The 14,740-nt window shown below is 45.5% G+C and overlaps 1 pseudogene; it reads left to right on the top strand.

Moving 5' to 3' along the window:
- Positions 1 to 10,206: 10,206 nt before the first annotated feature.
- LOC143686553 (SIN3-HDAC complex-associated factor pseudogene) lies at positions 10,207 to 11,359 on the top strand (annotated as a pseudogene).
- The last annotated feature ends 3,381 nt before the right edge of the window (positions 11,360 to 14,740 follow it).

Genomic DNA, 14,740 nt, shown 5'->3' with positions numbered 1-14,740 from the left:
CAAATATTTTCCAAAGCGGCCACACAATTTTGCGTTCCCACCAGCAGTGTATGAGGGTTCCAGTTTTCTCCATAGCCTGGAAGATGCTTGTTATCGTCTTTTTTATTATTATTATTATAGCCATTCTAGTGAGCGGGAAGTGGTATCTCATTGTGCTTTTGATTTGCTTTTCTCTAATTATTAATGAGATTAGGCGTCTTTTTTTGTGTTTATTGGCCATTTGCATATCTACTTTGGAGAAATGCCTATTCAAATTCTGTACGTATTTTTGTAACTAGGTTGTCTTCTAGTTATTGATTGAAGAGCTCTTTTCATATTCTGAAAACAAGGCCCTTATTATAGATATGATATTTTAACATTTTCTCCTTGTCTGTGAATTATCTTTTCATTTTCTTAGTGGTGTCATTTGAAGTGCAAAAGTTTTCAATTTTGATGAAGTACAGTTTATGAATTCTTCCTTTCATTGTTTATACTTTCGATGTCGTATCTAAGAAATCATTACCTAACCCAAGGTCACCAGGAATTACTCCCATGTTTTCTTCTAAGAGTTTGAAAGCTTTAACTCTCACACTTAGGTCTGTAATCCATTTGGAGTTGATATTTCTGTATGGCGTGAGGCAGGGTCCAAATTTATCCTTTTGCTGAACGGATTATCCTTTCTACTTTGCAGTATCTTGGCACCCAAAGTTTTTAAATGGTACAGAAAGTCAGATCCAGTGAAAGGGCCTGAGAATTAAGGAAAAGTGATATTTCCTATGTGCTGCCTTCTACACCTTGGAACTCAGAGGCCCAGTGAAAGGGCAAATGAAAAGGACTGAAATTTTATCATTTCTATAGGAAAGAATGGTAGGGGATAAGAAAGAGCAGGCCAGGGACACTGGAGGGGAAGAAGTTTAAGGAAAAGGAGTATAGGCAAAGAGAAAGAGAGAAACTTGGAGCGTGGGAATCAGGAAGTATCAATGTAGCACTTTCCAAAGCATCTCAAAGACCAAGCAACTAGCCTTGCCTTTTATTGGGGAGCTTACTAATTAGACCAAGCGTTCTCTAAGAGGACCATATCCCCCTTTCGGGACTTTTGACATTCCTAGGGACATTTCTGACTTTCATAATGAGTGGGGACAGCACAGGCATTTAATAGATAGAGACCTATTAGACTCTGGACATCTGAAATACACATGGTAGCACAGGACATTTGAATGTCCCCCTGGATATTGATGGAGGCAAAATTGACATGTAGGTGTTCCTAATGAGCTCACCCTGTTGAGTAACCCCATGTTATATATAAGCACAGGTTATGTGATAGTTTGTAGCCAAAAAAGCCACATTACTATAATCCATTCCTGTGGGTGCAGACCTATCGTAGGCAAGATCTTTTGATTCGATTGTTTCAATTGAGATGGGACAAATTTGTTCTAGTTTGCTAGCTGCTGAAATGCAATATACCAAAAACAGAATGGCTTTTTAAAAAGGGGAGTTCAATAAGTTGCTTACAGTTTACAGTTTAGTTTACAGTTCTAAGGCTGAGAAAATGTCCCAATTAAAACAAGTCTATAGAAATGTCTAATCTAAGGCATCCAGGAAACGATACCTAGTTTCAAGAAGGCCAATGATGTTCAGGGTTTCTCTCTCAGCTGGAAGGGCACATAGCTAAGTCTGCTAGCTTTTTCTTCTGGCTTCTTGTTTCATGAAGCTCCCCGGGAGGCATTTTCCTTCTTCATCTCCAAAAGTCACTGCCTGGTGGACTCTCTGCTTCATGGTTCTGCAGAGTTCTCTGCTCTCTCAGAATCTCATGGCTTCCTCACCTGTTGTTCTCTAGCTTTTTCCTAAGTGCTTCTTCTTTTAAAGGATTCCTGTAAAACCAATCAAGACCTACCTGGAATGGGGGAGACATGTCTTCACCTAATCAAGTTTAATACCTACACTTGATTGAGTCCCATCTCTATGGAGATAAGCTAATTAAAATTACCAACATACAATACTGGGACAGGGATTAGAAGAAACCTTCGCTTCCACAAGGTTGATTAGGATTAAAACATGGCTTTTCTAGGGTACATAAATCTTTTCAAATCGACACACCATCCAGTTCAAGGTGGGTCTTAATCCTTTACTGGAGTCCTTTATGAGGGGATAAAAGACAGAAAAAGCCAAAGCATATAGAGAAGAAGCCCTCAGCAGAGCTGGGAGCCACTGAAACCAGAAGCTGAAGGCAATGAAGCCTGGGAGAGGAGGGCCAGCAGACACTGGCCGTGTGCCTTCCCATGGACACCCAGAGGTGTCCCAGATGCCAGCAGCCTGTCTTCAGAGAAGGTACCATCCCATTGATTTGTTACTTTGGACATTTTCACAGCTTAAGAACTGTACATTTGTAAACTAATAAATTCCCATTGTAAAAACCAACCTATTTCTGGCATATTGCATTCCACAAGCTTTAATAAACCCAAACAGGGTATTTCTGCACCTTTTAAATAAATGTGAATTTTTTAGGGGCCCAACTGTCATATGAATTCAGGGAAGATAGTGCTTGGTTTAGTGCAGGACTCTTCCCAAAATTATTTACTCTTTTGGAAATGAGGTCACTAATGGCCACCCTGCTCATGGTATTTAAGTCAATGGCACCATCCACCTCTCCCCTCTAACTTTGGGGCTCTCCCATTCCTGGTGCCTCCAGGAATAGGTACACACTTCTGGCTATTTCCTCAAGTCTTCTAGTGTAGTCATGCCAGGGCACTTACACATTGAACAATTTTATTTTATTTCTATTATTTTGTTATAACTTACTTTGTATTTGTGTCTACTTTACATAAGGACATTCTGTTGTGGGATTTTGTCTTAGTTTTACCACTACATGTGTAGGTAATTATTTTATGTTTGGATTTCATTACAGGATAACAGAGGGGGCATTGCAAAATATTTGGTTACGGGGGGGCACTGGGTCTGATCCTGTTGAAACCACTGATTCAGAAAAGAGGTGGATCCCAACCACACACACACACCCTTCCCGTGCCAGGTGGAAAGAGCCCTGTTCATGCACTAATTAGTGCTCAGGCCAGCAAAGGGTTAGAGAGCAGGTAGAGGGAAGCTCCTTCATCCATGATGACCACAGGCATCGGCAGCCCCCTGTTCATAGGTCATTAGCAGCAAGGGGCAGCCACCCACAGGTGCACCCAACCAGGGACACCTGCCCAACTATTCCCTCCCCGGAGGACATGGGGAGACCCCTGTGGAGCAGAAATAATCGGTCCCTGCGGCAAGGACTCCATGAATGCCATAGACTCTGCCACCTCTGCCTTGGTCCTGAGCTCTTTGACAGCTGTGCTGGTTTGAAGGATGTATGTCCCCTAGAAAAGCCATGTTTTAATCTAAATCCCATTTTGTAAAGGCAGACTAATCCCTATTCAATACTGTATGTTTGAAACTGTAATCAGATCATCTCCCTGGAAATGTGATTTAATCAAGAGTGGTTGTTAAACTGGATTAGGTGATGACATGTCTCCACCCATTTGGGTGGGTCTTGATAAGTTTCTGGAGTCCTATAAAAGAGGAAACATTTCGGAGAATGAAAGAGATTCAGAGAGAGCAAGAGAATGCTGCAGCACCACAAAGCAGAGGGTCTACGAGCCAACGACCTTTGGAGATGAAGAGGGAAAACGCCTCCCGGGGAGCTTCATGAAACCGGAAGCCAAGAAAGAAAGCTAGCAGACAATGCCACATTCACTATGTGCCCTTCCAGCTGAGAGAGAAGCCCTGACTGTGTTCGCCAAGTGCCCTTTTACTTGAGAGAGAAACCCTGAACTTCATCGGTCTTCTTGAACCAAGGTATATTTCCCTGGATGCCTTAGATTGGACATTTCTATAAACTTGTCATAATTGAGACATTTTCTCAGGCTTAGAACTGTAAACTAGCAATTATTAAATTCCCCTTTTAAAAGCCATCCGTTTCTGGTATATTGCATTCTGGCAGCTAGCAAACTAGAACAGCGGCCACCGTGGTTTTCCAGGGGCCCTAGCAGCTCCTATTCTCCACACTCTTCATGGGGAGTCCCAACTAAGTTCCATCCATTCCCCTCCATAATGGGTCTTGCCCATGTAGATTTTCCTTTCTGAGCTTGTTCTCCCAGCCTTATCTTCTTTCCAACCCACCTTTCAAATCCTGGCCGTGGAACTCCATGTTTCCTACCTACGTTTGTTCCTAGTTTGCCCTTTCCAAGACTCAACACCAGCTACCCTTCACACTATGACGAGCACAGGCCTGACAGTCTTGGTCAAGACCCAGTTTCCTTCGCCTTCTGTTGCCTCCTAACTGCCGTCCAAGCACACCGCCTCGCAAGCCCAGCCCTGTCTCCTAAGCTCCTGGCCTCCCAAGCTCTAAAGCCCTGCTGGCCAGGGAGAGTGGGTTGGAGAGTTTTCCCAGCTTCAGCCTTTGTTCAAACAGGAACCACCTCCCCTGACCGCATCTGCCCCACAGTCGCCCTCCCCCAACGTTCCATATGTCTTTCTCCTTTGAAAAAGAAATTGGGAGCAGCCAGTGCCCAGGATCTATACCCACAGGGAGCAGCTTCTCTAAGTTTAATCCATCCATTTGGGCTGGGTCAACCATTCATTCTGCAAAGTCCTCTTCACCATTTCTCTAAGGACACTTCTTGCAGTTTTATTGAGATATTTAAGATAGTATATATTCAGATTATCACTCCTTTCTCAACCCTCCGATCCCTAATCCAAATACTCAGGCACTTGCTTCATGTAAAATCTACTAAAATTATTAGGATCCAGAAAATAATTAAATCTTCTTTTTCTTTGGTTAATTTAGAAGCACAGCACCTATTCTGTGATGTCGTAGAAAGAGGATTCCCTTCCAAATCTCTCCCTTCTCTCTTCCTGCAACCCTTGACTTAAGCCCCTTCCCCCTCCACCTGTCTGCCCCCTCATTCTCCTCCCCCCATCCCTCGCCTTTTCCTGCAGAAATAGTCAGCTCTCCATTCCCATCATTCTCCCACTTTGTGTCTTTCAAATTTTACCAGCCTCTGATGTCAAAAGGATGTCTAGGCACTTTCTCTTTGGCCCAAAGTTACTGGGGAGCGGGGACAGGGCGGGGTGGGTGGCTTCTCAGAGCTCAAGATCCCCTGGCCTTCCTGGGGAGATGGGAATGGTGAGCTCTGATTTCAAAGACCCGGGGTGCCTTGGGGGTGGGGAGCTTCCACTTGGAGCTGCAGCTGTTTTCTCCTTGTGTAGTTAAAATCAAACATCTCTTGCCTTAAGGAGGATTAATTTTCTTCCAACCTCCCTACCTCACCCCCACCGCACCCACGGCTGGTCGACATGAGAAATTCATATCCCTGCTATTAACACAGCTTTGATCCTGTTTGTTGTAAAACTAATCCCTTAAATCTCAAGCTTCCCGAACTTGCACAGTTTCCTTGCCCGTGGTTGCAGGATAAAGCGTCCCACGTTGACTGACGATGACTGCCGGCAGGCCCGAACTGCTATAAACTTTTCCCTTTACACAGATCTGGCGTCTTGGAGGTGGGGTGCGATAAAAGTTCAGTTCACCCAGCTCTTGCAGTTATGTTTATTACTCATGCCTCAATGCCCCACCCCAGGCTGGGAGAGCCCAAGGAAGCAATGTTTGCTAATTCTTTAGAAATTGTGTCAGCAGTGTATGACCTAAGTAGTAAATCTCTATTGAACAGAACGTCAACTACAAAATCAAAATCAACAAAGCAACAGCAGCAAATCTAGATTTCCAGGCTAGATTTTTATTAGCTAGGTTAGTCGATTAACCAAATTCACTCTACAGACTATTGTGTACTGACAGCCCTGCTGCTTTCAGAATACAGGCATACCATAAGTACGGGAAAGTTCCCCTTTCTGGGTTACTTTCACACTGAAATCTGAGAACTCCTCTCATGAAGGCCCTTTTCAAGGTTTTCCTAAAATGCAGCAAGGAGCATCCTAACAGAAACATTTCTTAACATGAAATGTTTCCCTTTGGTAGTTTCTTTAGTTCATGTCCCTTGATCAATTCCATGATTTGTGTCAGGTGCCAATTAACCAGTGTCCGGCCCCATCTGTGGATTTCATATGGTAAGGAAAGTCATGAGCGTCTCTCCAAAGAAAATATAAGGCTAATAAACATGAAAAGATGCTAAACATCCTTCACCATCCAGGGAAATGCAAATCAAAACCACAGGAAGACACCATTCCACGCCCACTAGGGTGTCTGCTATTCAAAAACAAAAACGAAGGGTGAGCAGACACAGGGGCCCTCGGCATTGCTGGTGGGAATGTAAAATGGTGCAGCTATGCGGAGAACAGTTTGGCAGTTCCTCAAAAAGTTCAATGTTGAATTACTTATAGGACCCAGCCATTCTACTCTGAGGTGTATACCCAAAAAAACTGAAAGCAGGGACTCAGACAGACAGTCATACACCGATGTTCTCAGCATTATTCACAAAAGCCAGAAGGTGCAAACAACCCAAATATTCTGCAAATAAAAAACAAACAAAATGTGATTTACACATACAATGGAATAGTATTCAGCTGTAAAAAGGAAGGAGGTTCTGATACATGCGACAACATGGATGAAACTTGAAAACGTCACACTAAGTGAAATGAGCCTGCCACTCAAAGATAAATATTGTAGGATTCCATTTATATGAAATATCTAGAACAGGTAACTTCATAAAGACAAAAAGTAGATTAGAGATTATCAGGGACTGGGGGGACAGAGAATGGGTAGTGATTGCTTATTTAGCAGAGTTTTTGTTTGGGGTGATGAAAGATTTTAGAAATAGATAGTAGTTGTACAACACTGTGAATGCAATTAATGCCACTGAATGGTACACTTAGTTGAAACGGCAAATTTTATGTTATATGTATATTTTACTACCATAAAAAAAAAGTTTAAAAAAGGCCATCTGCAAACCTTTGTACTTTAACCTTTACAAGGAACAAACTACCTGCCACACAGCTCACAGCTGAGAGGCTATCCTTCTACCAAAACACTGGATTATTTGCATCATCATTAAAACTCTGGTCCAGCTGATGGCTGGAGTCACTGGCAAAAATCTTCACTTATAGTCACTTCTCCACCATTGAGTCCCTCAGGGAGGAGCAGATCATCTGTTTGCATGAAAGCGGGGTGGGAAACCAGCCCATAGGATGCACTGTTCTGTCTCGTGTTATCACAGAAATAAAACCGCAGGTCAGGCCTCAGCCCACGCGCGTGCACACACACACACACATAGTATGGGGAAACAGAGCAAGCCCACAGTTTCATTGAACTTGGGTGGCGCCACCAGGACACCAAAGCCAGACTATCCAGCCCTTCCCCCCAAAGGAGGGTGTCCTTCATGCTGAGGCTGGGCAAACCTGCGGAAAGCCTCCTGGGAGGCGGGGGAACAGCTGGGACTGAGCCTGGAGCCAGCCCCGGTGCAGGGGACAAGCCAGCCCCCCTCACTCCTGCCGCTTATGCCCTGCGCTTTGGCAGTCTGCAGAGGGGACACCCACCCTCTGCCCTGTCCCTGCAGGCTCTGTGCTGGTGGGCTACCCCCGAGCTCTGAGGGGTTCTTTCAAAAGGCCCCACCCATGGACAGATGCTCACGATATAATGTTCAACAGAGAAATCAAGATTTTAAAAAAGTAATCATTTCACCTAGATGTAATTTTTTTTTTTTAAGCATGCATTGAAATATAAGACCAGAAGGAAATAACATTACAGAATTCCCTACCAGTCATGGTCTCTGGGTGACTGGCTAACAGGTAATTATTTTATTTTTTCTTTACAGTGGCCTGTGTGTTTAAGTTTCCTACAATTAGGATGTGTTCTTTTATAATTATGAACACATTTTACACCAGTGGGCACCACCCTCGAACTCCACCAAGCCAGTGGCCCCTCGGCATGGGGGACAGCGTGGACTATGGAAAAAAGGATGGGGAATGCTTTTCTGAACTATTTGGCAGTTGCCAGGCACTTGCTGCCCAGGGGAAGTGTCTGGAAGGCCAGAATGAAAGCACAGGCTCGCCTGTTTGTCTTATAGCTGCCCTCAAAGCTCCTCTGGTTTCTCTGATGATTGGCCTCTTTAGTAAGGAACACAGGAGCAGATGTTATTTTTCCCAGGAAAATGAAATCCAAATTCCTGGAGTGTAATGAGTTTCTGGCATTTGCTCCCGGCCCCATGACCCTCACCTGACATTCCAAGAAGACTTGCGTGTTTGTTTACTTTCTGCACAGGGACTCAAAGGTGCATTTTTTCCCATCTTTTAACACTTCAGAGAGAGTGGCCCAAATTCCTGGGGCTTCTGGTTTTCTGGCCCCCGTAGGTCTGCTTGGATTTAAACAAAACCTCTCCTGCCTCCTGGTCATGTGGGAACACGCTGCCAATATGAGCAGCCGCGGCAGCCGATGACATAGACTGAGTGTATCCTTTGGAAACATCTGGCTCCTCAGAAGGAAATATTTAGCTCCCAAGAAAGAGGAGAGAGTCAGGGGTGGTACAGTAATCTGTGAATTATGCAGATCTAGTTCTAGATTTTTTTTTTTGCCATCACCAGATTTGTGTAGCCCCTGAAGTCCCAAAGAATGAACTCACTTCTCGGAAACGCTGGGGTGGAGTCCTGTCACAGCCTCGGCAGGAAAGCAAAATCCTAGCCCCTTCATAACTTAGTTTCAAGTTGCTCTCTCAGAACTCTCATCCTGGGGTCGGGTGGGCTGATGGAAACTTTGAATCTCACAGCTGATGGCTGTGAGAATCCTCCAGGTGCTCTGTGAGGTGGGTGAATGTTTAAGAACACAGTGGAGGGACACAGCAAACTAAAAGGGGTGACCCAGGGAGCTGGGGCCAGCTGGAGGAAGCCTGCCGTGAGAAGAGCTGGAAAGTTTCCCTGCTCTTGTTGCTGCTGTTAATACCTCCAGGTGTGCACACACACACACAGGGTCTGCTGCAGATATTGCCAACTCCAGGTGCACACACAGTCTGTTGTTGGTATCATTACCTCCAGGTGCACACACACATTGTCTGTGGCAGATATTACCAACTCCAGGTGTACACACACGCAATCTCTTGCCGGTATTACTACTTCCAGGTGCACAAACAGAGTCTGTTGCAGTCATCACAACCTCCAGGCACACACACACAGAGAATCTGTGGCAGATATTACCAATTCCAGGTGCACACACACACAGAGTAGGCACACACCGTCTGTTGCAAGTGTTACTACCTCCAGGTACACATACGCACACACACACAGAGTTTTTTGCAAGTATCACCACCTCCAGGGGCGCGCGCGCGCGCGCGCACACACACACACACAGAGTCTGTGGCAGGAATCATTCATTATCTCCAGGCGCACACACACACACACACACACACACAGAGTCTGTGGCAGGAATCATTCATTATCTCCAGGCACACACACACACACACACACACACACACACGCAGGGTGCTGCAGGTATCACGACCCCTAGGTATGCACGTGTGCACACATTAGAGCTGGTCTGTCTCAGCGTCCCCCTTTCCCTCTATCGGGCAGCCAGCGGTTGTCCCTCACGGTGGAGGGGACGATAGAGGGGGTGATAAAAGACTTAAGGAGGTTGGAAGGAAAGCTCCTTCCTGTCCCTTAAGTTCAAGTGATACACGTCCTCTCTGGCTCCCTGCTTGAGGGGCAACACAATCGCCCCAACCCTGTTCCTCCGGGCAAGTCCTGCAGATTACCCAGCCCCGACGGCGCTCATGACACGGCCGCCTGCACTCGGGTCCTCGCACCGGCTCCCTCTTGGCTCTCCGCGTCTGGCGCGCGGACGTCCCGGCCCGAGGCCCCCCTGCCACTCCCGCGGAGGCGCGTCAGGGCCCTACACCAAGGCTCCAGCTCCTTTCAGCTTCTGGGGACAAAGGTCCCTCGGGTGCCCGGGTCCTCTGGGGCGCCGGCGACCACGCAAAGGTGGCGGCAGCTGCTGCCTGTGCAGGCCCGCCAAGGGAGCTGAGCGCGCCCGGCACCAGCTCCGCGGTTCCTTCCGAGGCCCCGTGTGCAGTGCCGCCCCCTGCTGGCAGCGGCGGGGCCTGCAGGCTTCTCCAAGAGGTCGTTTATAAGAACGAAGAGTTCCTTTAAACGAAACTGAAGAAAGCTAGACGAGCCAGCGGAGGAGGAGGGAGCGGCCGGAGGGGCCCTGCCAGGCGTGCACTCCGCTCCTCGGGAAGTTAATACGCATGGAACGGCTGCTTTGGAAAGACTGCTGCCCCGAAGAAAAGCTGTTTGGTTTTTCACAAGCCAAAGATGTACCAAAGTGTAGAGGGCTGCTGTATTTGCAGGGCGAAATCCTCTAGTTCTCCATTCACTGACAGTAAATGCCCTGAAAAGGTCTTCCAGAGCTGTTTTGGGGTTGCATGAGACTTGTTGAGGAGATATCAACAAAGCATGCGTCTTGCTTTTGAAAAGATGGAAGAAGCTGCCAGCAGGATCAAAAACAAAACAAAAAAAACTGGAATCATGCGGTAGACGCAAGGGCAGGACCCAGTCTAAAGACTACACTGAAATCAAAGAAAGCGAAAACTCTGTCTGGAAACAGGATAAAAAGCAACCAGGTCAGTAAACTGCAGAAAGAATGCAACCCCCACAATTCTGCTGCCCTCAGTACCACCTCGACGGCCACCTCAGCCCAGGCTCCTTGTTCCCGTAAGGGGTCAGCTGATGGCTTAGATACCCAGAGGGCTTCCGGTTCTAATAGAACACTGATCTTTTCCTTTTTAGATCTCACATACTGGAAAAGACAGTGGGATTATCTATAAAAGCCGCTTTGGGGAAGTCCTCACTGACGCACACCTATTCAAGCCTTGCTGCAGTGATAAGGAAACAGCTGCTGAGAAGCGGGAGGACAGTCTACCATCTCCGCTCGGGAGTGGTGACTGACGTTTATGTAGGAGGTGAACAAAAAAAAATTTTTTTTTGAAAGGTAACAAAGTAATAAAGTGACCCTCCTACTTTTAACTTGGATATCGGCTATTCTGCCCAAAAACAACTTCTAGAATGGTTTTGAATGGATTTTTCCCCACCCCCACCCAGTTCCAGAACCTTTACAACACTCCAGAAAAAGAAAAAACTCGTACATACCATACCCCTTATCCCCCTCTCATTGACCACTAGTCTTTCCATCCACCCAATTTATTTTAACCTTTAACCTTTGTTCCTCCATTATTTGTTTGTTGGTTTGTTTGTTTTTGCATGGGCAGGCTCCAGGAAGCAAACTTGGGTCTCTGGCATGGCAGGCGAAAATTCTGCCACTGAGCCACCACCATACCATCCTATTTGTTTATTTTTTTATCCATATTTTTTACTCATCTGTCCATACCCTAGATAAAGGGAGCATCAGACACAAGGTTTTCACAATCACACATTCACATTGTAAACGTCATATCTTCATGCAATCATCTTCAAGAAACAAGGCTATGGGAGAACAGATCTACAGTTTCAGGTACTTTCCTCCCACTCAAATACACCATAAACTAAAAAGGGATAGCTATATAATGCATAAGAATAACCTCCAGGATAACCTCTTAACTCTGTTTGAAATCTCTCAGCCACTGACACTTTATTTTTTCTCATTTCTCTCTTACCCCTTTTGGTCAAGAAGCTTTTCTCTATTCCTTGATGCCAGGTCCCAGCTCATCCTGGGATTTCAGTATCTTAAGGTGGGAAACACCTTTATCAGATAGGTCAGGAGAGTTCTCTTGGAGAAATGACATTTGAGTTGAGACTCAAGTAATAAGGAAAAGTTCAAGAAGTGCCACCCATGTCAAGATCTGGGGAAACATATTTCGGGAAGAGAAATTAGCTCAGATTGCAAAGATGCTGACCCCCAAGCAAGGTTGACAGGTTTGAGGGTCAGAAAGAAGAGGGAGAAGGTGAAGAGTTGGAGAGGAGGAAGTCAGAGAGGCCAGTGGGGATCAGATCATATGGGGTCTTATAGGCCTTGATAAGGAGTTTGAATTTTATTTTCTTGGCGAGGGAAGTGGTTGAAAGATTTTAAGCAGCGGTGAAGTATGGTCTGATTTATGTTTTACAAACACCCACAGGTTGCTACATGGAAGACAAAAGAGGTTCAGAAAGGTCGATTAAGAGGTTGTTGTAGTCCAGGCAAGATGTGAAAGTGGCCTGAATGAGGGTACTGGCAGTGGAGGCGGTGAGAAGGGGTCGGACGAATCCTAGAGTGCATGGAGCTTGCAAATGGATGGAGAACCAAGAAGAGCGAGGAGTCAAGGATGGCATCTGGGATTTTGCATAAACAACTCTGTGGATAACTGTGTCATTTCCTGAAATGTGGGAGAACAAGAAGAATCGGGTTAAGGGGGAAATCAAGAGTTCTGTTTTGGACATGTTAAGTTTGAGTTATCTCCTATATGCAAGTAGAGATGAGTAGATAGTTGGAGTGTGAGGTCCAGGAGAAAGGCAAGGGCAGAAGATAGTGGTTTGGGAGTCATGCCAGTTTAAAAGTATTATGCGCCCCAGAAAAGCCATGTTTTAATCCTGTTCCCATCTTGTAAGAGCAGCCATTTCTTTTAATCTTGATTCAACTCTGTAGGTTAGAAACTTTTCATTGGATTATCTCCATAGAGATATGACACACCCAATTGTGGATATAACCTTTTAATTAAATGGAGACGTGACTCCACCCATTCTAGGTGGGTCTTGATTAGTCTATTGGAATCCTTTAAAAGAGGAAACATATTAGAGAGAGCCAGAAATGACAGAATGGACAGAAACTTCAGAGCAGAGCTGAGACGGATGCTGACACTTAGAGAACAGAGACATGGATGTTTGGAGATGGTTGGAGCACAGCAGATGTTACCATGAGATGTTGGGCAAGCCAGAGCCTGGAGAGAGCCAAGGGAAGTCAGGAGATGAAAGCCAGCCTCGGCGAAGCAAAGTGAGGAACCCCCACAGGAACAGAGGCTCCACGGAGCCCAGGAGCAAGGGACCCACAGATCCCAGTCACATGACTACCCAGCTGACAGAGGTATTCATGACCCATAGGCTTTCCTTGAATTAAGGTATCTTTTCCTGGCTGCCTTAGTTTGGACATTGTTATAGGTTTAGAACTATAAACTTGTAACTTTTTAAATTCCCCCTTTAAAAAGCTGCTCCATTTCTGGTATTCTGCCTTCCAGCAGCTTTTAAAATAGGACAGGAGTCATCACCCTAGAGTTGTATTTAAAGCCATGAGACTGGAGAAAAAAGAGGAGAGGGTTGAGGAGAGATTCTGGAACCCTTCAACAGATAGAGGTCTGGTAGTAGTGACATAGGAGCAGTCACTGAGGTAGGGTTTAGCGGCAATGTTGGCATGGAAGCCTAGAGAAGAAAGTATTTTAATAAGTCAGTGGTTAACTGAGCTCAATGCTGCTGAGACTCCAAGTGGGAATAGGACACCCAACCGGTGGACATCACATGATGGTCCCTCTTTTGGTTTGGTAAAGCTGCCGGCATGTGATATAGCAGAAACAACCTGGCTTTTGACAATGGGGATTTATTACCTTACAAGTTTACGATTCTAAGGCTTTGAAAATGTCCCAATTAAAGCATCAATTGGATGATATCTTCTCTGAAGACCTGTTACTGGCAAGCTTGGTCTCTGTCAGATAGCAAGGCACATGGTGATATCTGCTGCTCTTTTTCTCCTATGTTCACTGCTTCCAGCTTCTGGTTTCAGTGGCTTCCTCTCAGTTTCTGTGGGCGTGTCCTTGTCTCTCAGCTTCTCTGGGGGCTTTTTCCACGAGTTTCTCTTTCTCTTTTATCCTCTCATAAAGGATCAAGACCCAGCTCGAACGGTCTGGGTCACATCTCATTGGAAAGAACCTAATCAAAAGGTCCCACCCAAACGTGCTCTACGCCCACAGGAATGGATTAACTTAAGAACATGCTTTTCTGGGATACATAAAGCTTCAGATTGCCACAGTCCTCTTGAAAGAGCTGTCTCAGAAGAATGGTAGAGATGAAAGTCCAGATTGCAGTGCCCTGAGGAGAGAGGGGAGGGGAGAAAGTGGACTCAGCGTGAAAGGTGATAGGAAATGTGTGTCAGAGTCTCTGCCAAGTGTCGGACACCCTTACACTCTCACGCCTCTCTCATTCAGGGAGCCAGTCTGCATTCGCTGTATTTTCCAATCCCAAGAACTCACCTTTCTATTACAACAGTGATCTCTAGGAAGGTGTATTAACCAGAATTCTCCAGAGAAATAGAAGCGCCAAAATATATATGTATATAAATATTGATACTGGACAAAGGTGGGAGATTCTCTGCCTGATGCCCTAAAATGACAGATTGCTGAGACCCTGGAGTTTCAAAGACAGAAAGAGTTTACTGCTAGTCGTGAAGCAGGAGGTCAGAGGGCCTGTTGGCCCAAACATCTGTCTCCCTAAACTGCAGTTATTCCGATAATTTTATAGTATTAAAAGATGGGCAGGTTTTAGGATAATGAGCAGAATGATCAATGATGTAATTAGAGGTGCTATAATTATTGAGTATGTGCAAATTGATTACGTGCTTAGTCACGGAACGTATGTAAGAAGATGGTGGCCTTCATATGATGAGGGACATGATTTTTAGTATTATAATGAAGCATAGGTGACTTACAGGTTAAAGTCTAAGCTACTGCACATGTCAGGTGGGCCCACTTTGGTTAGATCCAGCTTTGGTCACCAAGATAACTTTGGACTTGGGGTGGGTTAGTTCTGGGCTGATGCAAGGCTCTTC

Source organism: Tamandua tetradactyla, chromosome 6 (assembly GCF_023851605.1).
Source record: "Tamandua tetradactyla isolate mTamTet1 chromosome 6, mTamTet1.pri, whole genome shotgun sequence".
Classification (NCBI taxonomy): domain Eukaryota; kingdom Metazoa; phylum Chordata; class Mammalia; order Pilosa; family Myrmecophagidae; genus Tamandua; species Tamandua tetradactyla.
Note: the sequence above shows the minus strand (reverse complement) of the source record. Positions and strands in the feature narration are given on the sequence as shown.